The sequence below is a fragment of the Empidonax traillii genome, unplaced genomic scaffold (assembly GCF_003031625.1).
Source record: "Empidonax traillii isolate 1590-97213 ecotype Southwest subspecies unplaced genomic scaffold, ASM303162v1 scaffold16:size2589160, whole genome shotgun sequence".
Taxonomy (NCBI): domain Eukaryota; kingdom Metazoa; phylum Chordata; class Aves; order Passeriformes; family Tyrannidae; genus Empidonax; species Empidonax traillii.
In genome coordinates, this window is record NW_020955209.1 from 2,294,638 (window position 1) to 2,322,092 (window position 27,455).

General features: G+C 44.9%; 1 protein-coding gene across 1 annotated transcript in view; it reads left to right on the forward strand.

The window, feature by feature from the left end:
• The window catches only part of FOXO3 (forkhead box O3), an 87,058-nt gene extending 76,507 nt beyond the window's left edge, over positions 1-10,551 (forward strand). Inside the window, exon 3 of the mRNA XM_027895505.1 lies at positions 10,366-10,551. The gene's annotated coding sequence lies outside the window, so the exon portion shown is untranslated. The remainder of the gene's footprint in view (positions 1-10,365) is intronic.
• Positions 10,552-27,455: the final 16,904 nt, after the last annotated feature.

Below are 27,455 nucleotides of genomic sequence, written 5' to 3' on the forward strand. Positions count from 1 at the left end.
CTCCCTGACTCGCAGGGCAGGTGCCACATAAAGTGCCCTTTCTCCTTTGTTTATTTATCAGTATAAGGGAGTAGATTTCAAAATACAGTAGGATAAAAGGTTAGCTATAAATTAATGAAAGTGTTCTATTAACTTCAAAATAGTATGTAGAATATCTCAGTGGTGAGGTTATATAAGGCATTCATTCAGTGTGAAGCTTACTTCCAGCTTTCTTATTTTCCAGATGAAGGATGGAAAGAAGGAGTCAGTGTCATTTGACTTTACAATGCATAATTTGCCCCCTTTCATCTTTAATTGTGTTTTTGGGCACTGTTTCACAGTTAGATGTTCAAGGGGAAGCTTTGTGGTATGTGAGCAGCAGTGGTGAAGCTCCTGAATGCTTTCCTGTTTCCTGTGTGTATGGAGGACCTCAGGAGACACGTGCTGTGATCTGCTGTCAGTGCGGGAGAACAAGACTGCCCAGGCATCCTCCTTGCAGTCGATGTGCAAAGTTGCCATCCTCTGATGGAGTGGTTAGTTTGCACAGTCCTTTCAGTGTCAGTAGGAGGATTCCTCTGGTTCTTGCACATCTCACTCGAAGTCAGAGCATTGCAGTTCACGGCCAGGAGATGGGCTGTGGAGATGGGCTGTAGAGGACATCATGTCCTTGCTGACCCTGTGTGAGATGGCAACTTGGCAAGTCCAGGGTTACAGCTGAATTTTTGGGGTTTTCTTTAGTTCCAGTGATGGAGAATTTGGGAAAGGAAAAGGGAAAAAAAAAAAAATTGTCTGGAGAAGCAGGATGCAAAAATTTGCAGAAAGTTGTGCTTTCTGACAAGTTCTCTCTTCCTCTGGATTTCAAAAGTTCTTTGCACGATGTTAAAAAAAAACGCTCTAGGAACTTTATTGCCGTGAAACATCCAGCAGTACAATCTGTCAAATGGGGCCTGAAAAATAGATGTTATTGACAGTTTTGCTTGGCACAGGCAAATAGGGCAGCCTCCTGCTTCCATGGCTTCATTTGCCGTGTGTAGGTAGAAGCCGCCACAGGGGGACTTGCCTAGGCAGCACGGAGACACACCACCCCACCTCCTCACTGATGCTCGCTGCTGCCTCTTCACCCCGGCCTCTGGCATTCACAGAAAGCATAGCTGCCGTGATCTTTTTCAGGCTGCTCCCTCCGAATAAAGGAACTGACACATCTGTGTGAGCAGAGTCTCATTGCAGAGGACAGATTTATTAACGAGACAGCTCTCCTCAGCGGATTACTGTCCAGTCATCTGTGGAAGTCTTTCTCCCTCTCTCTGACAAGTGGACCGGCTGCTGTGGGGTACCTCTGGTATCAGGTGCAAGTGCAGATGATTTCTGCTGAGCTGGTTCATCATGCACCCTTCCTTGTCTGTTAAGCAGCGCTGTTTGAGAGAATGCCTCCCTATGAGCATCTCGTATTTTGATAGGGACTCCTCGCGTGACACCAGATGCAATCGTTCTGAACTGCTCTTCTCTGTTACTTTCTCCACTGTAGCAATAGGAACCCCTGAATTAAAATCTTCTCTCAGCAACGTTCATGACCCCAGTAATGAATCTTACAGGCTCTGAAGACTGGGAAATGCTCTCAGCAAAACAGCCTGGTGATTGCTCATGCTAAATTCGTTTTACAAGGGCAGCCAGGTGTGTTTTGCAGGCAGGCAGAAGCAGTTACAATGGATTAGTGGCATACCTGGGAATAGTGAGTGCTGTGTTTTCTATGAAAAATAAGAGAAACGTTGGAGTAAGTTTTCAGGAAGAAAAGGCGGCAAATACGTAGGTATTTAATTTATACATACTGTAGGTATAGAGGGAGGTTTATTTTGGAAGAAAATCAAGTACAATTTCTTCACTGGGGAATTAAAAAAACCCTGCAGGAGATGCCACGACTGCAAGTTAGTGGGTTTGCACATTTGGTGTACACAAGCCCATGCATGGTCTCTGGAGAGAGCCCCACCCAATCCTACGACACTGGCCTGTGCCCATGAGGCTGGCCATGCCCAGCCTTTCAGAGGGCTCTCATTGAGGCATATAAATGAATTTGGGTTTGTTTTGGTTTTTTTTTCTCTTACAAGGAGAAAAGGAGAAAATCGATACTTTTTTTCTTGCTTTATTCACTCAGCCATAATTTTCTCCTCTTACACTGCCTGGGGCCTCTGTTCCTCTATCTCTACCTGCTTCTCGAGAGCACTGGATAATGCCCTCTGCCCACTCAGATAATCATCACCTAGGTATTTCAACTTGTTTATCAATAAATAAAGACATCACTATTCCCTCACCTGTCTCTAGAATACCTTTTATTTGGAAATTATTGGGTCCTTCTCCTAGTCTGGGTTTCTTACAGCTCTGCACTTTGCTCTGGGGTCCTTCTCAGCTGACAAGTCCAAAAGGACTTGGTTTTTGCTGAAGAGTAGTCCCAAACAGAACATCAGGGGAGACTATTCAGAGCATTTGCTACTCCCAGAAGGTCAGGAGCTGGTGAAATATTACCGCTTGGGCAAACGTTTTCTCCAGTGTCAAAACCCATCCAAGAAGTTGTTTTTACCTGGATTGTTTCAGTGATCCAGTTTACAGTGGCACCGTGCAGCCATTGATGCTGGCAGGATTTGGCATGGGGTGGAGAATGGCTCGGCACAAGCAGGGCAGGAACTTCTTGAGCTGGTGTCACCATCTGAAAAACTCATCTAAGCTGCATCTTCAGAGAGAGATTTCAATGTGCCATTTAGTGGAATGCCTCTGGGCTCTGTAACAGAGCTGTGCTGGAGTCACGTTGACTTGTTTGAAAATTACATGAAAAATACTTGGCAGATCAGTTAAAGTCACTCATTTTCCCCTAATATCATATAGGTCCCACATCATCTTACTGCAGCAGTAGAGTGCTGCAAATAGCAACATCGTGTAATGTTCACACAATTTGATGATTATCATCTCTGATTAAAAAAAAAACTTACAAAACCTAGCAAAATGCCTCTTCATATTTCATTAGTCTATATCAGCTTGAACCACTTGCCAATTTGTTAATTGGTGTTCAACCTGTTTCTGGGTACAATTCATACCAAAGATGAATAGGTCTGAGGATGACATAATATTTACAACACCATCTTAAAAGTGAAAATAGTTAGTCAGAGGTATCCATTTAGATGGAGTTTTAAATCAGAGAGTTCTGTACCATATGCCACAAAGATGATGATTTTTGTTTTCTACCAGAAGTCCTCTGCCCATGAAAGCTGTAATGCAGAAATCAGAATTGGTGGACCACTTGCCTGAGGACATTGACTGCCTCAGGACCATAGCTGCCACTCTCACTTTCAAAAATGAGGTCTTAGGGGTAGAGCTGGCAGGTTTCTTACACAAACCCAAGTTGGGGCTGGCTGCCTGTGAAATATCTAAAGGAAATTCAAGAGCAGCAAATTCTTCTGCTCCATTTCTAATAGGTTAGTGGTTAAAGTGGTGGTTCTTGTAACATTTCAGTGTTGTTTCTACCAGTGCAAGTTTTGAAAGGTGGTTTTGTGACTAGTTGAACACCACACATGCCAAGTTTGGTCTTTGAACAAAAATATCTATGTAGAAAATGTGTTTTGTGAGGGATCCCTTTAACTCCGAGGAGGGCCTGTCCTGAGCAGGCTCCTTGGTCCCCAAGCACACATCAGTGGCAGACGACCAAACTCCGTACTTGTGGCTGCTGGGGAAGAGAAGAAGAGGAAGATGGGCAAACCCCACTGGGGCTGCCCATCGAAGCCCCTCGGATGCAGAGGGCAGTCCTGTGCTTGCAGGGGTGCTGTGGCTTTGGCTGTGTGAAGGCAGCAGAGGCTGACACAATGAATTGCTCACTCGTTCTGGGAATAGGGCTTTTTGGGTTTGGTGGTTTTTTAATCTGGGTTTATGTTTGGGGGTTTTATTAACCCAGGGCAAAGGTCTGTAAAAGCCAGGATTGCCTCCACAGGTCTGTGTCCTGAGTGTTCAGCAGCTGAAGCCAGAACAGTGGTCTGATCCTGTGGCTTGGGTGTTCTTCTGTTGGTGTTTTATATAGATGTATTTTTTAGTACCTCATGCTTTGTCATGTGATTCAGCAGCAATAATTAGGCAGAAACTTGCTGTCCCTGCAGATGCCAAGATTACAGGATGACATACTCTCACCAGATGACAGCACAAACTGATATTTTTAGAACAGCCCGCATCAACTGGTCTCCCCAGTGCTTTCCTCCTTGGATCAGCAGTGCGCAGATTTTATTACAGAATGAGTCTTTGCAAATTGTCTTTCTCATGTGAATGAGCCATAATGATTGTTTAGAGCTGCAGATCAGTGTTGGTCTCCAGATATGCTGGGCTGGTTACAGGTGGTTTTTCTTATTTTCTTTCCTTCTTCTGAGCCAGATTTTTAAATAGCCCCCATGATAGCATATTTTCTTGAATAAGTGCGTAATGAGAGATCCTTTTTAGAAGCATAGCGTCAGGCAGCTGAGGAAAGGTTGAGATCTTTTTTTTTCGTAGGAGTTTGGCACTCAGCCAAGGTGATGAACTGACAGCCGGAGAGGTTTAAGTCTTGTGCTGGTGACAGCCAAAATGCACAGGTATAGCGTGGGCGGCGGGAGCACATGTATTCGAGTAGTACCGTACATTAATAGCAAGGCTTTCTGTCCTTTCTGGCCTGGGGAGGGAGGGTGAAGGAAGGATGCTCATGCAACGCCACCCTCGGCTCCTGGTGCCTATGGTGAAGAACCTCCAGCAAGGTGTTCCCATCAACATGGTCCCTGATTGAGTACCTAATGGTGTGGGGGACACTGGGCCCGTCAAATCAGGTACCTGTGGCAGGGTGGTGGGAATGCTCTGCTCTGGTCCAGTCTTCGGGGCCTGTTTAATCAGCTTTTCCACTCAGATTACCACACAGGGTGGCAGTTATTGGAGTCTGGCAGAGTGGACATCTGCTGAGCAGCAATCGGACAGGGACGCAGCTCAGCTAACAGAGGCTACTGTGCATCCACGGTTGCCTGCCATTGCTCCAGGAAAAAAGCCACTTTTCCCAGATGATGCTGCGGAGAATGGCTTGTGTTTATGCACTTTTACAGCTGAGCTGAATATCTTGTCCGTTGTTCTTTCCTTGTGCTGTCTGCTTCTCCTGGCTTTTGTAGGTAATTCATTTCATAGAATCCAGTTTTGAGGAAAGACCTTCTCTCTCTTGCCTTTTCTGCCACTTGTGAGTCATGATAGAAGATGTCCTGCCTTAAATCAACATGGTGGAAATCTTCTGGTGTGAGCATTATTGGCCCGACATTTTCAACTTACTGCAGAGGAAAATGAGAAGACTCCATAGCAGGGAAGATGTTTTTAAAATAGGCTTGGCACCTGGCAAAGAAAAAGAAACTCTCTGTGAGGACATTCAGACTAATGGGTACATAGTATGTTTCCATAGCACTATAAACCCATAATTCAGGATATTTCCAGCCATGCAGGTACCTTTTGCTCTAAAATGTGACTCTCATTCTTCAGACTACAAAGTGCAAGCAAAATCCTTCTCTGGTCTTGCACAGGTGCAGTAGTTACACATCCTTTAATGATCTGCCGTAGACATCTCCTTCCCAGTGCTCCAGAGTGTCTAAAGAAAGCACCATTATTACGGCTGATGGGCTTTATCCCTAACAGAAGATGTATTTTGCAAGCATTTTTGGCCTTCTTCCTTTAGTCCAGCAGCATCCTGCCTAAAATGTGCTGTGTGGAACACCCAGGCTGATGTTCTCAGTCAGTGGCTGTGTCTCCCATAACTGGCAGGATTTCCACCCCACTTCTTGGGCTGCTGAACAAAAGGCAGGAGATAAAATCCACTAAAAGGCTGTCAAGTAAGAAGCCTGATGATCTTATGGAGGGAAGTAGTCCTGTGCCTAAACCCTTTTGTGTTGGCCAGGGCAGAGGATTGATGAAAACCACCCGACGTAGTGGTTCTCAACAGCAATTGGGTATCAGCAGTGCTTGTGCTTAGTGTTCCTTTTCAAGTGTAAAAGGGGTAGAAGGGACCTTACTCACCTTTGAGGGTAAAATGAACTGCCCAGAGGGGTAGTGGCTTCTCCCATGCTGGAAATATTTCGTACTTGGCAGGGTCCTGAATAACCTACCCTGAGGCCTTGCCTTCAACAGAAAGTTGGACCAAATGATGCTGAGTCCCTTCCAGCCTGGACTTTTCTATTAGACACTTATGGTTTACACAAATGCGTAAACCTATGTAGTCACCTATGTGACTACCATCACAGCAACACTTTAGCTCCCATTAAGTCCTAGTTCTTTGCTGGCATTCTTCCTCTTTCCATTCTTCTCCCTTACTCTCTGCCCTCAATTCTGATCTGGAAAAGATCTATTTTTACAAGTAGAACTTAAAGAGAAAATGTGAAGTTTCAACTGCTGAAAGTTCGGGAAATAAACCACATGAAATTGCCAGCTCTTTATTTGTCGCTCAGCTTCGTCCCCTGACCTCAGCGTTGTCTCTCAGCAAAGAGCTATCCTAGTGCAGCATGTACTAAGCCTGTAGGGTGTCACTGTAGCATACCTCCTGTGGCATCAGGATTCCTAATTTTTATTGTGCTTGAACAAAAAAAATCTCATGCTGCAGTTTTGTCACTATAGAAGGACTGACCACAGTAGTTATCATCCTTACTTGTTTCTAAACAAATACTGTGTATTTTTCAGTCTTGAGCTGTGAAACCTCAGGCAGAACATGAACTGGTAACCACACATTGCTTTTTGAACCTTCCCCCATTTCGGAGTAGGAGCTCTACTGCTGGAGGTGATGACAAATCGAAGGGCAGAGGCACCAGAACGAATGCACATCTGTTACCGAAGGACACAAGTTTCCTTGAAAATGTTTGCATCCCAAGTGTCTGGACAGTAAAAGTAGTTACTGGGATTTCCTGTCCCTGGAGAGTCACTGCAAAGTGGTACCCTTGTTTTACAGACCTCTAAATGGTGATATTTTTCTAGATGTGATCCACTCAACAAGCCTTCCAGCCAAATCAGGAGATCCTTGGTAGGCTGCCATCCAGAGGAGCTGTGTGTTGGTAGTAAAGTTTCTCATACCCTAATTATGTAAAGGAGCACATAACTTTTAACAGAAAACTGTATGTGCTGATCGTTACATTAGCCCACTGATAAACCAGGGCACATTATCTGTGCCTCACTTTGGGTAGCATCAATGCATCATCTTTCTGAAATTTCTGAAGAAATTTCCAGCACTACGTAATTGGCATCATTGGGAATCAAAGGAGAAAGCAACAGGCAGCAAATGATCCTTCAGAGCTGCTCTGATGGTGCACAGGCTGGCATGGGGCTCGGTAGACAGCTGTCCAGTTAAGTGGTGGAGTGATGTGAGACAGAGGCGAGGAAATGTTGCTGGAGGGAAATCACAACCAACAGCTTGGCCACAGGGTAAAGCAAGAGTAGCACTTGTAACTGGTCAGTAGCAAAGGTAGAGGATGGGAAGGCAGAGAAGAGGGCGGAAGAAAGGGACATGTCATCTCCTGCATGATTGTTTGCATGCAATTGTGCAAGCCTTTTAGCAGGGCCTGTTGCAATAGGACAGGGGGTAATGGTTTTAAACTAAGAGAGGATAGATTTGGATTAGATATAAGGAAGAAGTTTTTTACAATGAGGGTGGTCAAACACCAGAAACGATTGCCCAGTAAGGTGGTGGATGCTCCGTCCCTGGAAATGTTCAAGGCCAGGTTGGATGAAGGTATGAGCAACCTGATCTAGTTGAAAATGTTCCTGTTCACTGCATAGGTGTTGGACTAGGTGATCTTTAAGGTCCCTTCCAGCTCAAACCACTCTGTGATTCTGTGATAAATGGAGATGTAACTGGAGCACTTGCTTCCCTGCCTTGATAGTGTTTTCATTGCTATGAAGCAGCAGCCTGCTAACTCGGGGTAAACAGAGGCTTTTTGTGGTGAGACAGAAACCAAGAGTCTGTGGGTCTATTACAGACTTTACCAGGGTAATTTGAAGACAGGCAGGTTAAGACTTTGATCTATTTCTTTCCTTTTTTTAATCCATTTGCAAAGTCCATGTCAATAGAGCTGTGAAAATGGAACATGGTTTGGTTTTGCTATGAGCAAATTTTGCCTCAACTGTGCATCTGTCTCTTAAAATATTGTCTTCGTCAAAGGACAGGTGTCCTCAGGAAAAAAATATCAGGCAGTGCCACTTCCACAAATGATGCTCGTCTTCATTCATCCTCCAGTTTTTTTCTCGTCACTTTGTTTCATAGTACAATATTTCACATAGATTGTTACTGTAAATGTTAAACAGTACTCTGGTACTTCATCATGAGTTTCTGTACTTGTTTGCTTTTAATTAACAACTTTATTCAAAGTCAGCAAGACTTCTCACACGTGCCAAAGTTAAGCCCATGCTCAGCATAACTAGTGGATGCACGTGGGGGAGCTGACTTGCTGGGCTGCGGCACTTTACCGTAAACGTTGAACAGTACTCTGGTACTTCATCGGGAGTTTCTGTACTTGTTTACTTTTAATTAACAACGTTATTCAAAGTCAGCAAGACTTCTCAGAAGCGCCAAAGCCCATGCTTGCATAACTGGCAGATGCAAGGAGAGGGAGCTGACTTGCTGGGCTGTGGCGCTTGAGACCCGAGCCTTGCCGTGGGAGGAGGTTGTGCTTTGGAAAGTCACTAATTTCCAGCCCCCCTGTGGTGCTAAGGCTTTAAGGGGTAGGGAAAAGGATATGCACTTGTTTGAGCTGCATACGAACCACTAGCCAGGTTTTACTGGGGGCTACCAGGCCTATCTGGGTGTCTTCTGCTGACCTTGTTACGGCCATCAGGACACAGTTACCAAATGGAGTTGTTGCCAGGCAGTCACATTAACGAACGGCCAGCGTTAATTTGCCCTTTGAAAATGAAGAAATCAATATGTTGATCCAGTTGGAAATCCCTTTATTCACAAAACATTTTACCCCAAACCCCTCCACATAATTAAGGCTAAAGCCAAATTTTGTTTGGGTGAAACATGCAATCTGTCTGCTCCCTAAGCTGTGCTGAATGAAGTTCTCTCCTAATGGCACAGGGAGCAGCTGTCACACTGTTGCTCTAATAACCATGAGCCAAAATGATTAAATTTCTATCAATCATTTAGCATTATCAGAATAGGTCATTTTAATAAAATGTTATCATAGGATCAGTGCCTGGCACCTTAGAAAGGAGACAGTCTTTGAGTGATCCTCCTTGCAGAAGATGCCGGTCCAGATTAAACCAACAGTTCCACTAAATCCGCCATTTTTCATGGGGGTGCCTGATAGCAGGATCTTGAGAGTGAAGACATTCCTGCAGTCAATTCAGTGGCTTTTAGGTTTCAGCCGCTGTCCCATTGTTCTTGCACTGTATAAAAAAATCCTCAATCATTCATTTTGGGGAAAATCCTTAACAGGTAGTAAGTGGTATGAGGGGCTAAGCCCTGTTTTCAGAAGCCATTTCAGAGCCAGAAGTTACATGGCAGCATGTCTACCAATTGGACTTTCTGAAGATCTGACAGGATTCCATGGGAGTGTTGAAATGTCCATGCTTTCCGAAAGCCTACTTGGTGCCTTCCTGTATCTTTAAGCCACCTCTAAAGCCCTGGTCCCCTGGCCCCCTTGGTTGAAATGTTCATCTGTTTTCAGTGTTTTACCTACTTACCACATCCCTTCATGGTCATCTCAATTCTGGATCCAAGGTGTCTTTGCAGCGTCTCTCCCTCTGCAGAGAAGTTTCATGGCTACAGAATAAGATGGACCCTAACCCAGTTTTTAAAGCCAGGTGGACCCTGTCTGCTGATGGTGTATTGTGTGAGCAGGAAAATGGAGAACTCTGAAGTCCACACTGAAATTCGTGGCTCCTTACTGCTTCTTTTGAGCCTCTCCTGCAAGGCTGGCTGTCGATGTCAAACACTGACAGAAGATTTATCCAGCCTTATCCAGCCTTTTGGTGATGCTGAGAAAGGGTGATCATGAAAAATGGAGAAAAGCTGGAGAATCCTTCCATATTTCACCTGCAAATACACTTAACAAATAGACAATGCACTGGGTTTCTGTAAATCAGATTTGGCCATCATTTTTCTTTGGAGAGAGGGTTTTTTCTTCTCTGTTTGGGAGCAGCTATATCAGCAACAAAACACTCAAACCTTGGCAAAGGAGAAGCATTTTCAGGCAGGATCACAGTGCAACATATTCCTTGCTATATGGTTGAAGCTTCTGGGTGCAAACAAATCTAAATTGCTCGTCAGTGTAAGCTGTTGTTGGGTTTGGATGTGTGCTTGGTTGCCTTTTTTGTTGTGCTTTTTTCCCATATGCAGTAATCTCACTGTCTTTTCTTCTTTTTCCTCTCCAGGCCCTCAAACTGACACGAGATGTAGAGAGAGAACCCTTTGCCAAATCTGCTGTCAGCAAGTGGACAGTGATACTGTTTACAGCTTACAACCTTTGTGAACCCTGCATTATTTTCCTAATGAAGCAGACTGTTAATAGGCCCCTGACTGGAGTGAAGATCCTACTTCTTTTTTTTTTTTTTTTTTTTTTTTTTTTTTTTTTTTTTTTTTTTTTTTTTTTTTTTTTTCCCCCCTTCTTTTTTTTTTTTCCCCCCCCTCCTCTTTTTGTTGGAAATTGAACTCATTCTGAAGTATGCAAAATCTTCCTTTTCTGGGATGGCCAAGCACCTGCTGTGGAGACAATGTTCAGCACCATCCTGTTGAGAACACACTGTGTAGCCTTTACAGTAGTTACTTGTCAATGAGTATGTGGTGTTTCAATATATTAATGGTTTATGGGATGTTTTAAGTTGGTTTTCCTTTTGGAGGTTTTCCCCATCTGCCCAGCCTCCCCCCTACAACCTCCAGTTTGATTTCCTTAGATTTTATTGACCTTTTTTGCTTTCTCGCCCTGGGGAATTTGAAGTACTGTGCACACGCAAGGAAATGATCATAACCCAACACTGCTCAGGTGTCAGGGTTTTTGAATATACAGCGTTTGTTAGGCCGATCAACTGGCTGAATTCCGGAGAGAGGGGATGCGCGTGGCCTGTTCGTTTGTTTGTTGGGTTGGTTGGTTTGTTTCTTTTTTATTCTTTCCTTAAATTTAATGGTACACCCCTGCCTTCCATAAGTGTCAAACCAGAGCTGACTGCAAAATGAGGGAAGATGGTGGGTTTGCCTCTTGGCACACGAGGGCGGCCTGACAGCGGGTGCCGTTGCGCTCACGTGCCCCAAGGCAGGAGCCCGTGTTCTGCCCAGTGGAGCAGGCTCCCCTCCTGCCTTATGTTGGTAAGGCTGCTCCTACTGCCTCAGTGAGCTGGTGACAAGTTATGGGCTGAGCTGCCAGACGAGGTGAACGTAGCCACCTGTAGAGATGCTTTGAAAAAGCAAAAAGTGAGGAAAATGTAGCAGCTGGGCATCGGCAGGTGACTTGCAGTGACAATGCCAGGACCTGAGGCACAGGTCACTGCAGGGTGTGTTACTGCATCAGTGATCCTTTTTTGTTGTTGTTGTTGTTGTTGTTTTAGACATATCCTTGATTATTTTTTCCTTCTCATTATGTATAATCCGTTGTGGCAGAAGACGCAGGAGTGGGAATGGCAATTTGACAGTATCATACAAATGGCTTTTTCATATGAGCAGAGATTGTATCAAGACAAATGACACTGAAAGACAAGGCAGTTTTATATATTTTGCTTCTAAGATTTTCTTTTATAAAATGAATAATAATTAATAATAATAATGAATAAAAGGTATGGTGCTGTATAGATCCTCTCTATAATCTGGAAAGTTTGATTACTTTTTATTAGTATCTTGGGGGGAAAGGGATACAAAAAAAAGAGGGGAAAACACCAGTGGTACATAGGAACTCAATATGAAGAGGTTCTGAACAGGACAGTGTATACATAATTCTCCAAAGCGATATATGAAGTTTTTTTTTTTTTCTTTGCATAAAAGCATTATGCATATAAATATATAAATATATTTTATTATGTACAGAAATGGATCATTATGCATGGATGTTAGGAAAACAAACTAGCATTTTAACCCAAAGTCTCAGTGCATGAGTTCCCACCGACACGTGTCCCATGCAATGTGGAGTGACTCCCTCTCGCCACTGCCACCGCACATGCACAGCCATGCACACATGCGCGCATTTGTGGGCCCTTCCTCACTCCTCACTTTCCAGGTCCCTGAGGTGATACAGGTGAAACAACAGCTCCTAGTGTGATGGAAGTTTTGTTTTTGTACCGTAGCCTCCACGCTGTTCTCTCATAAAGATGCACCTCTTGGTTTCTCCCCACAGTTATGACTGTGTAGGCTCTGTGCAGTTGTGGTTAGCATAGCCCTGTAGCATATCAACTCTTCCAAGCAGCCAAGGGTTTATCATCTGCCTTTTAAAAAAACTTCTCTTTTTTACACTGAGGTGGTCTATTTGTCAGAGTGTGGCTTAGTTTATTGCGTTCACTGGAGCTGGCTTGTGCTCATTGCCCGTCTCTATCAGAAGCCAGCCTCCCAGGATGATTGTGTGGCACACCTGGGCACCTTGCTTATTGGAATCCAGCTGCAGGCACCTTTTACTGAAATTGGCCTAGGGTTTATCACTGTCCTCCTCTGAGCATGTACCATTAGCTCTCAGCTTCCCAGTACACCCCAAAATGTGAGTGTGTGCTGAAGGACTCTCCTCTAGTGCTTCTTTCTGTGAGGCTTCTTTGCAGCTGCCACCCTGTGGCTGGACTTGTCCCCTGGCCCCATGGTTTTTGGCTGCAAGCAGAGTTCACTCTGTGGCTCCCCATGCTGGGGTGCAGCATTTGATCCCTGCATGATCCCTCTCCAGTAAGACCCGAGGTGCCTGCCCAAAGACCCACCAACCAGGTCACTGACAGATCCAGTAAGGCCTGACTTGATGGTATGGCCAAGCTGACCAAAACCCATAACTTTTTTTTGGTCTTGGTACAGACTAAGTTCTTGTCAAAGGCAAGGGAAGGCCTGTTAGCTTGAACCAAGTGGGGGCAGCTTCTGCTCTGTTCTGGCAGCCTAGCCTGCTGGAGTTCAGTGGAGCTGGCTCCTGCTGACAGAAATGAGAGAGAGAACTATGGCCTGCTCTGTTCAGAAAATGGAGAAATAGCACCTGATTTAAAGACAGCCCATCAACAGCAGAGAAGTTTTTTTAAAAAAGTAATAAGAGCATTAGCAGCTGAAAGGCTTAACCTCCCTCCCAGCAATGTCAAGGAGAGCATTTCCATTGGCATGGCTGGAACACCTTGAGCCCCTGCTTTGGAGAACATCTCAGCACTTGCTGAAGAGGGTTGGACTTGGCCTTGGTTTGGTTTCTATTGCTCATTTTTGGGACCAAACTTTTCAAGCGCAAGTGCCTGGTGTCAGGCACTGAATACTGGAGACTCCGGTGTGGTCGCAGAGGTTGAGCTGCTCTGTCCTCGTCACTTCTTGAAGGAAGGGGAAGTGACAGGTCCTCCCAGGCCCAGGGGAAAGTCATCATCCTCTACACCTGCTGAGGTGCCCAGCAAGGTTCCTTCACTCCAGAGGTGCTAAATAAATCTCACTGAAATTCAAAGGGCCACTCACTTAGGTGTCAAAATACAGACTTGAGCCACTAATTTTGGGAACCTACCTTTTGAAAATTTGGCCTTTGAGTCTGTGGTGGTTTTAATCTCGGCCTTCCCTGGTTACCAGTTTGTAACCAAGGAAGGGGCAGTGTTTGAACATGTTTATGCCTAGAAGTTTTTCTTATGAAATCATGTCAAACAGATAAAGGTCGTGGTCACAATTACGTGGTTATCATTTGGACACTTGGTCTAAACAAAAGGTCTAAAAAGATGTTATTTATGCAGTTTCTAGTCACAGATTGGGGCTTGATTTAATGATTTTGTAAAAAAAAATTTCTCTTGAGAATAATGGGATAGTTAAACACTGTTGAACTCCAGAAATTTTTGTGCCACTGCTTAAAAAAGTTACCTTTCAGGTTATGTATTTCTCTAAAATTATGTCATTGCTTGGCAATCGGTGTCCTGTAAGTGTTTCTAGTACACAATATACCTTTGGAATTGCCAACAGATGCGCAGGGGGACCAGATACATTTCGTTACTATGGGTTGGAAAAAATGGATTGTACATTTGGCTTCACATGTTTAACTTTTTTTTAAAAAGTTGCATGATTGGAAAAAATATGTATACAGTATCTGTAAAACTGTTTTATCTGTTTCTGTTTCAAGCCATGTAAATTGGAAGAATATTAAATCCACAGCCTTATTGCGCATGGCCGTCTTTACATACCGAAGAGCTGAACAGTTTATACTTTTCATTTGGGCTATCTTGTACTTTCATTTGAAAGCAGACACTCTCACGTTGCAGTCTTACTGAGGATTTTTTATTTAAAAAAAAAGAAAAAAAAAGAAAAAAAAAAGATGCTGCCCTGGAGGAATATATTACCTTACTACTCAGAGGTTGGAAGGAAGTTTGTTTTGGAGCAAAACCTGCCCCTTTCCAAACGAAGTAGAGACGCAGTGCTTACTCCACTTGGTGTTAGTAGATATTGCCTTGTGTATTCCATTTTAAATTGTAATCTAGTTTGTAAAAGAGATGGTGACGCATGTAAATAAAGCATAATGGATCTCTACATTGCACATTTGCCTTCCCTCCGTTTCATTGTGTCATGGACAGACATGTAAACACAGGACCTGGAGAAGGGGTGATTTCCAATCAGCAGGTGAGAATGGGTGCTGGGGGCGGGTCTGGGGCTCCCAGTCCTGCATCCAGTAGTATCTGTAAATGTGTATTGACATGGGTCTCTGCACTTCAACCCTTCAGCAAAGCCAGCATAGTTTTGGTGGTCAAATAACCCCCAGTGGGATCATTTACTGCTGCTAAAAAAATCACAAAGTTCACTTGATTTTCGGGACGGGGTGGGGTTGTCCCCTGGGGTGGCAGCTGCACCCTGCAGCTGCAGACGAGCTCGCCTGACCTTGGAGACAACCAGACCAACTGCAGACCTGTTGGAGAAGATTTACACACCCACCCCTACCCCTTCTTCCCCCACTGTGGGCTTGGCTCGGTTTCAAGCTGTCTTTGAAAAAATGCCTGGAGTACTTAAAACCACCCATCTGGGATTTGGGATAAGAAAACCAGCAGCCTGACTCAGCAAAAAGCTATACTGAGGGCTCTGGCCAAGGCACTAGGGAGCATGCTCAGAAACATGAGATGTGGGAAAAAAAACTCTTCTCCCACCCTAATGGGAAGCCCCAGATGTATATGGGGTTTTGGAGTTGTTTTTCAAGAGCAAATTATATTTTCAAGAAAGAAGAGCCTTTCCTCACAGGAGGGAAGGATTTCAGATGACTCCAGGGGGACAGCCTCCATGATATCCGTGCAGAGCCCACAGGAATGCAGTGCTGAAGTAGCACAGCCATAAAGTGCAGCTTGGGGATATCCCTTGTTTAACAAAGCAAAAGCTATTCAGGCTTTGTCCTAAATAGAGATAGCCTGAAATATTACGAGATCCAGTCAGAGAATAGCCTTTGACCAGGATGAAGCGCATGTTAGCCTTCCCAGAGTGAGAGCGCACTTGTCCTGCAGCAACTAAAGCTTCTCCTCAGAAATTGAGCTGTTTTGCTTGGTTTCTTTTCTGAAGGCTTGTCCAACAGGGCTCTGTCACGCAAGGACCCATGTCCTCTGCCTCTTTGGCATTGCCCCACTGGTATGTGGCATAAAAGATGAGACCCTTTGGCCCAGCGGGGTGCCAGGTCAAAAAGCCTCAGCTTTGACCTGAATTTAGGCAGGGGCAGCAGCAGCAATGATGAGCTGATCAAATTCTGTGTGAGTTTTGTGCTGAACCTACTTGGTTGTGTTGTGCAATGCCTTAGCTGTGACCTTCAGTTCACCTGGCCTCGGAATAGATCATTCTTATCTTTCAGAGTACTTTCAAAATAAGTTCAAACATTTTAAAACTTCTGTAAGTTGTCCCAGAAGGCAAAAGACTTTTCAAGTTGCTTCTGAGGCTGGTGAGGCAACCGAGAGCTATTTTGGGAGCTCCTCACCACATATGCTGAGTTGCAAGTTCAACCAGACCAGGGAAAACAGTATTTTACAGCTCTTGTTTGGCTACTGCTGCCAAGGAAGTTAGGGGTGCTTTCAAGAAGTTTGAGATAAGCAAATCTGGGAGGCTACCTCTTTTACTGGTGGAGTCACTGTGACTGGAATCTCCCTGTTCAAAAGGAAGTCTTCTGGGATGATGTAGAGCCCAAGCCAGATGGAGTAGATACTGCTCTTGCTGGTGCACAGATTCATCCCACTGCCAGCGGCTTCTGCAGTGTGTCATGACATCTCTGTTTGCCCAACTCAGCCCACAGAGCTTTTTTCCCACTGGCTCTGCCTGTGAAATTTTTTTAAATGAAGATATATTTATCATGTAAACACAAAACATAGAAAATTCCATGAGAACAAAAAAAGAAAAAAAAAAGTGAGCTTTTTTTCTCATTAACTGCTATTTAAATCTTTAAGAAACTTTGGAATTGTCTGACAAAATTCAGTCTTCAGTTTGGAATTTTTACTTTTGCACCTGGATTTTCTTTTCATACTCATGACATGAGCAGTTTTGCATATGCCAAAACATTTACTTATTAGGAGAAGGTGTATCCTGCTTTTATTGTTTGATGGCATACCAAGGAGCAGTTTAATCTAGAAAATGAGATAAAATGTCCCAATTCAGTAGAGCAATTGGCCTCAATGAGGGTAACTGTTTTAACAGTCTTTTAATTTTACATTATGCCATGCAGGTTTAAAGATGTCTATATCCTATGAACGATATGTGGTGAAATGGGGGGAAAGCAGTAAAAATAAATGATATCTCATAAAAATATTTCCAACTTCCAAGACAAATATAATCCTGATCAGGAGTCCCTTCCCTCAATTTTCACTCTTTTTCAGGTGATACCTTAAGACTTTGGTTTTCCTGAAATTCAAAGCACAAAGCAGTTCCCAAGTGTTGCCTTTCTCTGGAGATTAGCCTTGCAGCAGTGCTTATCAGCTGTGCATGCTGCCCTGCAGTGGGCATTGGGGCTGCTGATGGAGCACCTGTGGAGCCTGACACCACGTGAATGTCAGGCTTTGGCTCTAATCCGTTCTCTGGGGGCCTCTGTAAGCCCTGAAAGATCCCATGGCTGGTACAGCAAGGTCCAAGGTGAGAGAATGGGGAGGGCATCAGTGGGAGCAAAGCGCAGCAGATACCAGCACCCTGCTCTGTTATGTGATAACCTCTCTGAAGCTTCATCTGCTGCAGGGACAATGGTTCCTTCTTCTGTTTGTAACCACACTGGAAAAGGATGGCATTGGTTAGAAAGTGCTAATCAAGAATTAGAAGTATACACTGCCAAGAAATACAGATATACACTACTACAGATATACCCTCCAAAGCAAAAGATGGAGAAAAATTGTGCATTGGCACAGCCACCTCAGAGGTCTTCCCTGGGGAGCAGCATAGGAAGCTGCTTGAGATACCCTCCCCTCCAGGAGGGAAAGGTCCAGCCTTTCCAAGCCGCTGCTTTAAGCGACTGGCCTGGTGTCTGTCGTGCATTTGTTGTTTCAGTAGAAAATTCATACTTCAGTAACCTTTTATCTTAAACCTCTGTGGGCTCCGTACTTAAGGCTGTCCAGGTTTGTACACCATTAACTAGTTCATGGGTGAATGTTGTGGAGAAAAGTCAATACTTAGAAGGCAATTCATAAAAGAAATACAATAATAGTAATTTTTTTAAAAAGTAGTCCTTTTGCTCATTAAATGAAACCCAGTGACATTCTCACTTCTCTTGAGAGTCATACTTGTGATATCAAACTCTGTTACCAACCTCAGTGTGCATCTCTTAGGCAAAATTTATGGCAAGGCTGTCTCATTTATACAGAAGTTTTTGCTATGCACTGTCACTCAGCCTAGCAGACTCCCATGGAAAAGCCACAGTTTAAGCAATAATTCTGCTGTGCCTGAGCAGTTATAAAATTATAGTGGCTTTCAGAGCTGGGAGATATTCTATGATTCTATTCTATTCTATGATTCTATATCAAAACCTCTTCCTGGAGAAGGCAGCTACCTTTGCATGTCTGCTCTGAAGCTTCTGCCTCTGGGGAACGTAGCAGAGGGGAAGGTCAGGCATGGATATCCAGGGGGTCTTAACTTTGCAGTCGAGTTGTGTTTGCTCTGAAGTCCAGGTGAGGTGGGCTGCAGTGCTGTCCTCAGAGGGTCAGCACTGACCACCTTACCACAGAGCAGAAGGGGTTACGTGGGAAGTTATCCCGGAGTAACACAAATGCAAAGCCTCGCTTCTCTTTTCCTCACCCATAACTAGCACTTCAGGGTGAGCCCATTTCACTCTGTTTTTCACTAAAGGACTTCAAGGTGACAAGTTGTCTGCAGAAAGTGCTCTGAATTGCTGAGTCTTGGGGGACATGGCTGAGATTCTGCTGCTACATTTCCAGCCTCTTAAATCTCCTGCCTGAATATCTTTGCTTTTCCACAATTGCCTCACCTTCTGTTGCCAAAGCTTTGTTCCCTTATTAAGAAAGGGCCTTAGGGACGATGACACGATGTTGCTGTTAGCAGAAGCCTCTCGTGGTTTGGTTTTCCCACACAAATGCATGTGTGAGGAGCAGGGGGGTGGCCAGCTCCCACCTTACCTATCTTATAGACCATGCATATGAACAGACTTCTCTGTGCACAGAAAATATCAAGAGATAAGAGCACACGGGAATGGAACAAAAAACAGCATGTGAAAAGGGCTTAATAAATGACTCAATGCCATGGGGGCACCTGAACCACTCCTTCATTCCCTTCAGTCATTCTTCAATTCATATCTAAAGTCATGAATGTTTTCCATTGCTGTCAGCAATGATCTTTCTATCTTTTGATCCCCATGAATCTTTCTCTGGAAATTTTTTTTCTCTTACTTTCTCTGTTTTTCTAAGGTCAGTTATTAAAATGTTTGTGGGGTCAATTATGTAAGTTGTGGATATGATTATTTTTTATGATGCTTTTGTCTGAGCGAGAAGCCCAGGTAACACAGTTACCTGGTAAGAGCAAATTGCCAGTACAAGTCACACCATTCCAGCTACACCAGCAAGAAACACATCTGAGTCTGAAGACGCAGTTTGCTGCTCTAGCTGCATCAGCCACCTTTTCCTAACATAGGCAAAATCCTGAACACAGTTTCATGCAGAATAGTTAAGTTTGCAGCCAATGTGGTGTGGTGGCTGTATTCAAAGGTCTGCTCAGGTCAGGAGATGCAGAGCTGAGAGTAAGCGCAAATGGTTCGTGGACTTCTTACCTCGTAAGGTTGCTCAAAGGGACACGAGCACGCCACTTCAGAGCAAACTGCTACAGCCATAGGAATGGGAAAAAATTAACGCCTTGCTCTTTTTAAAAGTGTCTCTCTTTGTTCATGCTCTGCCAAGTCTTTCTGTGAGAAATGGATGTTGTGAGGTAGCTTTGTACAGCCTAGATGCAGCCTAGAACAACCAGCTACAGAGTTGGCTGTGGTGTCTGCCCTCTGGCAGCGCTGGTGCTCGTGACCTGCAGTACTTCCCTGGGCTGTAATCTGCAAAATAAAAGTCGAAAAACTCTGATTCTCTCTATTTTAGCGAGTCAAGAATCTGCAAACTTTTCCTCTTGAAGGTTAACAGAATTTGAACATTTCATGCTGATCGCCTCATCCATAAGGTAAAAAAAGGCTTATCTATTTCTTTTCCACTATAATTGGCAGTCCTCTGTAGGCACATGTTCAGCATTTTGAGACTAACTTAAAGGTCAAATTTACCATATGGGCAGATTGGATGAGCTCATGGTTGAGGAAAGACCATCTAAAGGTGACTTGTCTTACATAGCTGTGCAGACACACACACACACACACAAAGCCCCTACTCATTTCTTTCCAGCCTAGCCTTGTCTCAGACATGACCCATGTGCCAAGAGTCTCAGGATGAAGCTGTACTAGAAATGTCAGAGGTGGATTAAATTTGGCACCTGAAATAGAAGATAATAATAGGGGTCTGACAAAGAAAATGTTTTAAGAAACAGAGGGAGCAGATTTTCATTGTCCTGACCCCCTTTATCTGAAACCTGAAGTATGCCAAACTGCTGAAGTGCCTTGTTTGTGTTAAAGCAGTTTACTTCCAAATTTTGTATCCAGACGTGGGGCTGTGCCACACCAGAGAAAGTGTACAGACTCCTACACCTCACTGCACATGTCCATGTTCAGCACAGGTGCTGCAACAGCCAGTAACAGCTCCTGAAACAAACATTGGGGACCCCTGTACCCCACACACGGGCCAGTCATCCACAAACAATGGCCTGTAACAACACCTGGGCATGTGCTAAGTCTTGCTCAGAGCACAGCTACCAGTGAAAGTACTGCACCTGCTCGGCTTCTTCACACAAAATTAATGTACAGAACTCAAAGTATGATAAAACTGCAGGCACAGGTGAAAGTATGAAATGAGGAGGGAAGGTAGATAACTTTGCCCAGTTAAAATTTGTGTCTTCAGCAGCACCCCCTGCACCCAGTTTGGTAGGCCATTATGGGATGCAGTCTTTCCTGCTGGGAAACAGTTATCAGCTGGAAGTTCCTTTCCCCCTGGAATTTCACCTCTATATCCCACAGACTTTTTTTGGCCAGTTGTCAGTTTTCAGCCCATCCTCTTTTCACCTGGTAGAAAAAACACAGGTGTTTGGCCACAGAGGAGGAATTTGGAGATAGCAACTGGCTTTTCACCAAGATACTTCAATAACTATCAGCTCTCTTGTGTGTGTTTCCAAAAGTAGAACTTGCATGCTATCTCCCCTTCTAACTGTCCTGTTCTCCTGTGAGCCTAATCTCGTGCCACACTTGTCCCCTTGGTCCCCCTGTCACCTGCCCCACCCAGCTTGGCTGGATGCCCATGGCCACAGGGCCTTGGAAACCCGAAAGTTGGCAGCAGCCTCTGCAGGTTTGTCAGCCAGCCCAGCAGCTGGAGGGCATGTGCCCCACACCCAAAGCAAGGCCCTCGTGCAGAATGAGGAGTGCCATCATGTGCCAACCTGAGGAACTGGAAGGGAGTATCAGCCAGGTGAGGTTCCGTAGACAAAGGTGCTGTGCTGATGAAAGAGATCAGCTGTGCAAACACCAAGTGGGGTGCAAGCAGCAGCCCTCGATAAAAGGCTCTGTGGGTAGTAATGAGCCAGACACTGTCTGAACTCCTGCTGTGGTGCCGTGGCACTGGGGCAGTCTCGGGTGTTTGAGCCAGCCTGAAGAACGAAATGAGCAGAATCAGTGAGAATGGGGACCTATGGGAGAAGGCTGATTTTATTGGAACAGTTTGAGAGGGGATACAAAATACCTTTACATTAGTTAATGTAAAAGATTACTTATAAAAACCCACCCCTCATGCCCACTAAGGAGAGGACATAGCTGTGTTTCATCTGCAACAAATGTAGGTTATGTTCTCTTAGCTATAAGGATAATTAACACATTTCCTAGAGGTGTGGACTTTTCTTCACTAAGGGTGTTTTTGGGAGCAAAATGTTTGCCTGGATTTTCCTTGGCCCTGTCTCAGAGCAGAAGGATGATCTCCTGAGGTCCCTTCTAACCCCATGCTCCTATGATGGGCTCTCTATGTACAGTAGGAAATCATTTCTCCCAGTTTGAGTGTAACTGGTATGGGGTAATGTTGTCCCAGTGTGGTGACACATGAGCCAGGGTGTGGCCCAGACCCCAGAGAGGTAGTGATGTAGTACAACCATAGAGTCCTAGAATCATAGAATGATCTAAGTTGGAAGGAGCCCATCAGGATCATTGAGTCCAACTCCTTGCCTTGCACAGAACACCATGCGCCTGAGAGTGTTGTCCAAATGCTTCTTGAACTCAGACAGGCTGGTGTTTGGTTTTCTTCTGTTCTCTAATGTCTCCATTTGCCTCCAGAGAAGCTTTACATTGTTCTGATTCATTCTCCAGACACATCTCACTGCAAACAAGTTGCTCTTTCCTGTTCCTGGTGAGACTTGAAGCTCTGAGAAGGTGTCCTGCCCCAGAAGCTTTGTTTTACTGATTACACCAGTGCAGAAAGTGCTCCTCTTTGTGGCACCCCGTGCTCCAATAATTGTCTATCCCTCTCATGGCCAGATGTCTGCAAATCTGAAGGACTGGAAGTATAAATACAGATGAAAATACAGATATTCCTGTGGTGAGTCAGGTTTATTTCAGAGGTGGCCTGCTTCCCCTGCTGAGGGCACATGTTGGCTCTCTAGAAGGGATGATGGGCTTGACCAGGAGAAGATGCAAAGCCCCACCGTCTGTGAGCAGCAGGACTGGCATGGACAGGGACATGGGAGACATGTCAGGGAGAGGCAGCTTTAGGCTAGCACCTGCTTATCAGAAAACCCAGGCCCTGGTGAAAAATGCAGCCTGAAGCCATTTGGGGTGCCCCCATCACTGTTGTCAGGCTACCAAGGCTGGTGTCTGGGAGTGTGTCCCTCTGGGTCGCAAGGAGTCAGACGGCCCATGCTAGCAACCGTGGGCAAAGCTCAGGTGCCTGAGCAAGCACGTGATGGGCTGTGCCAGAAAACAGCAGGGCAGGATCAGCCTCCTCTCCTGCTGGCAAAATAGAGTGGCAGCTGCCTCCTTGCCCTCCAGTGGGGCCGGCAGTAACCTCACGCAACAGAGTCCCAGTGTAGTCAGTCAGTAAATTGTACCAGACTTGGGCTCCCAGACAGAAAAAACAAACCCCTGCCCGTTCGATGTTTACATTAGATGTTTATTTTACAGTTCATTTCACAATCCGTTTCTCTTCTCCCTTTGCTGCGAGGTGATTTATGGTGCTGCAGATCCTATCTGCCTGCCCTGCCCAGGGCACAGACCTGGAGAAAAATCTGTCGAGGGTCTGTCCCTGTTGTTGTTGCACTTTTGTCTACAACTGCCCTTACCTATGAGTAAAACTAAAGCAGTTTCTTCCAAACAAAGAAAAATTAGTCTCTTGCTACCTTGTGCTTGTGTTGGTGTTTTGAGGGGTGGGTGGCACAGGGTCTCTGAAGAAAACAAGCAAACAAACAAGGTGCAAGGGGCTGGCCTAAGATTCCATCTGGCTGACTACTGCCCTGGTCTGACAGGTGGGGTGTTGAGTACTCCTGGCACACCGTGGAACTGTAGACCCTGCAGCCCATCCACTGTGCCCCCCTGATGAGGAGATGCCATTCCTGGCTGTGGGGCAAGTCTCTGAGCTGCTGGGATGGTCCATGACTGCAGGAGATGGCTGGTCCCTGCCCGCCCTGCACTATAAGGGACTGTCAGGGCTGCTGGGATTAACAGGGATTACTTGCTCTGTGGTACATTTAAATGCTGATTTTTATGCTGCTATGTCTTAGCAGAATTTGGGGAGGTGGCTTGGCCTCACTGGTTTAATCGAGTCCTTTCCTCCACAGCTGAACATGCAAAAAAGATATGCTGCATTTTACTGAGAAAATAGGAGATGTGATCAGAAGATCTGGTGGGAAATCCCTGAGTAATACTCGACCTTCCTTGCTGTCTGTGAAGGTGAAGGATTCAACTCTTCCTTGTGCAGAGCCAGATGCTCCCTGTGAATAACTGGACCCAACCTAAAAGCAGGAGGAAGTGTATATAAAAAAAACAGAGGTGTGGTGATGACACTATCAGGCTTCATGTGTGTTGTGTAATCCATGTATGTGTGCTCCCCGGTCGTGGCTAAGTCACTCCTTGAAAACAATGATAAAATCCTAATAAGTTGACTAGCTAGAGGTGTTTGTTCTTTTTCCCCAGGAGAATTATATTCACCGCAAGCAAATGTGTATTTCTGTGGACTGAATGCTCACGTGACAGACATACTGGCTTGACATCCAAGCCAAAAGAAGTTTTTGAAAGAAGTTTTCTCTTCCATTTTTTTTTTTTATTTATCACAACTAATTGCCCTGATGCTGACAATGGGTATGGATGGTAAAAAAACAGAACAGTTTCAAATGGAGGGCACTGCGAACCTGTGATTACCCAAATTAATAGCTAAATAAGTGTCTCCCTGCAAACTTGTTTAGCAATTTACACCTTTCAAATTGCAGATGTTCCAAGTGGGGAGTTTGATGTTAAGAAATTGTTCATGTTCAACTTAATGCAAACTAGAAGTCTAGAAAAAGGGAATTGATTTGGCAATATTTTAGCTCTAGCACACTGGTCCAAATTTAGTCCATTCCTACACTGGTAACAGTTCTTAAAGGCAATATGAAAATACCTTTTTTTTCTTCCTTTCCTACCAAAAGCATATGTACTTTTATTTAATTGTGGAATCATTCTTTCTTGCCAGTAATAATTCCCCAGGCATTTGAGACTGACGTTGGAAATAGAGAAAGAAAATGGTCAGGGAAATACGAACTTCTCTACCTTTGTGCACATAACTAAATACTTAAAAGGAAGATCTACTACATTTCACTATTTAATGTCAATAACACCTCCAAACAGTACATGAAGAAACAATAAACCAACACTCTGAGTATAATATTTGACCCCAGGTTAGCTAGAATTATATGTGATAAGCCCCAGTAAAGCTTAAACCTTTTTCACCAGTTCTGTGAAGCTGGGGTAGGCATTGTGGGTTTCTTTTCCTCTAACTGGAACTGCACATTTTAGGAAAGGAGGCAAGGCTGACTGCTCAGCAGCCTGGTGTGGAGGCATTCCTGGAAGCTTGCAAGGAAGTCAAAGGTAGAACTGAAAAGCTGAGGGGTGGCAGCACTAGGAAGGGCAAAGACAATTTCTGCAGACTGATCAGGAGGTGTGTTTTGTAAGACAGAAACCTTCTCCCGGATAATTTTTCATAGCTAGCAACCATGCCTTGCAGTTTCTGTCTTGCAACACAAGTTGTATGCGGAGATTGTGTCTCCCTACCTGACCTGCATGCCCCGAAAGAGGGTCATGAAGCCTCAGGGAAAAACACGGCCCCTGGGGAGTCCTTAGGATACCTCCTTGGCTGCTGCTTGTCCCCCACAGGCCATGGATATGCAGAAGGGGAGTGACTACTGAGGGTGGATCTGAGATGGGGTAACCAGAGGAATGAGAGCAGGACTTGCCTGGGCTGGAGTCCCCAGGTGTGGACCAGTGATGGAGCCTCTCTGGGCTCTGCTGGTCACCCTGGCATTGCAGAGGGGCTGTGGGTACCCTGGCATCAGCATGGACAGACCAGTGTTGCAGAGGTGAAGTGGGGAGTCTGACATTCCAGAGATGTCAAAGGCTCCCAGGCTTTGCAGAGGTGCCATGCGGACCCCAAAAACTGCTTCTTGTGCCTGGTGTAATCTCTGCCCAAGAACCATTGCAGAGCACATGCAAGCCTGCCTTCGTGTGGAGCAAAAGTGGAGGAATTGTCCCTCTCACCTCCTGCCAGCCTCGCCGGCCAGACCAAATTCAAAATCCCAAGGGAAAAGATTCAACTGGTGTGTTGCAATATCCTCCTTCTGTCTCTTTTTGCCAGCTCTGTTTCTCAGTCTGTTGGCTAAGATCGAGTACAGTATCTCAAGGACACCCCAGTTCCAGGGGGAAAAAGGAGAGATGCAAACTGTTTTGAAAACACTTGTTTACATTATTTTGTGACTTCTTGGGAATCCTAAATGAAGTACAGCCACCCGTGAAATGAAAATAACCCTAGGAAAGCAGTTATTAAAGGGATTGTCAATATATGCAATGAGAACTGAAATATGGTAAATATAACTCCACTAAAAAGAATAGAGATATAGCTGCTGAGGTCTGTGTTTCTGTGGTCAACTTTAGTGCCCATTATGTCCAGTTTCTGAACAGTTTCACTCCTGAAGGTCTGCTCCTTGCAGGAGGCTTTAGGTCTCCGCAGTTCTTTTCTACAAAAATTCTGGCAGTTCATGAGGAATGGTTCTCTAGCACTTTATTCCATCACATCTCCCAAGAACACAGTGTAGGATTAAGAAAAATCTATTATATCTTTTCAGTGCCGTTTGTATTTAGCAGCACGATACCTGCAATACCTGTACTGGTAAACCTTCCCCTGAAAGTTAAGTGCCAGACATAGGGCATAAGCACAGGGCTCTCCCAGCCCTGCCTTGGGAAGGTACCCAGTGTGACAGGGACAGGGCAGCCAGCAGCTGCATCCTGGGGAAGGGCAGCTTTGTGCAAGGTTGACAGGTTGGGGATCTGCCACGGAACAAGCCGTGAGAGCTGTGGGCCATGGGCATGCAGACCAGGCGTAAAGGAGCAAACTGCTGGCATAAAAAGAGTTCCTGCTCTTTATCTGGCATTCAGAAATGGCCTATGATACTAGGAAGGGATGGATCAGAGATCTGTGGAGCGCTACTTTTTTGTGCTGATTGCAGGGGACTGCATTAATAGGGCTGCTGAATGTTGATAAGGGCTGCTATAGTGAGAGAAGCCAACTGATGTGATAAGAAATGTATTTTTGTGTCATGTTTCAAGCTATCTAATAGCACTGGGTGGGGGTGGGGTGAACAGGAGCAAGAGTTGGGTTAAAAGATGTCCTTTATGTTAGAGAAACCTACTTGAACTCACTTTCCTGTAGTTTAAATGAGAAACTCGGTTAAATTAGTCCTGATAAAGTGCTAACTGCATGAATTATTGTTCACAGGCAGGAAAAGTGCAAATTTCTATCACAGTTTTGCCCATGCATCCTTCTGGGTTTGGGGTGGGATTTTTATGACCCCCCCCCATAGGACTGTACTGGAGGCCTTTCCCAAATAATAGAATCAATTGTAAGAAACTGCATGTGAGGATTCTGCATTACCACTAACCCAGGAACAGGGATGCCAAACTTGCTTTCATTGTGGATGATTTGATTAATCTTTTATTGAACCCGTGAAAGGCTATTGAACTGACTCAGACACCTTTTCTGTCTTTCAGAGACACAAGGTGTTTTTTTCATACGGCTCCTCCCCTTTCCCTCTGAGTGCAGAAAGGCTGCAATTATGGGCAGTTTTCAAGGATGGCAGCTTTTGCTAACAATCAGGACTTGTTGGGGCACACAGTGCAGGAGCTGAATTGCACTCGGACCAGAATAAAAGTTATTTCAAATGGTGCCACTCAAACCCCCAGGGCTGGGACCTCCCCTCATTTCTGGATGTGTATGCTTGGAGGCCAGGATTTGGCCTTGGACAAGGCATAGCCCATCATTCCAGCTGTAATCAGCTGCTCCTCTGCTGTGTGGAGCAGACACTCAACGAACATATATGCAGTTCCACGTACTCTGCTGGCACTCCTAACATCTCTGGCCATGCCTACAAGTGCAAACCAGGAAAGGGTAACATTTGCACGATAACTCCCAGGAACTGTGTGATCACAGAGATCCTCCCGTCCTGCCATGCTTGACCAAAGCTAGATAATGGTTTCAAGAGCTTCTGTACAGGGAGTATCTGACCTTGTATGACTTGCTTGTGTAGAAAA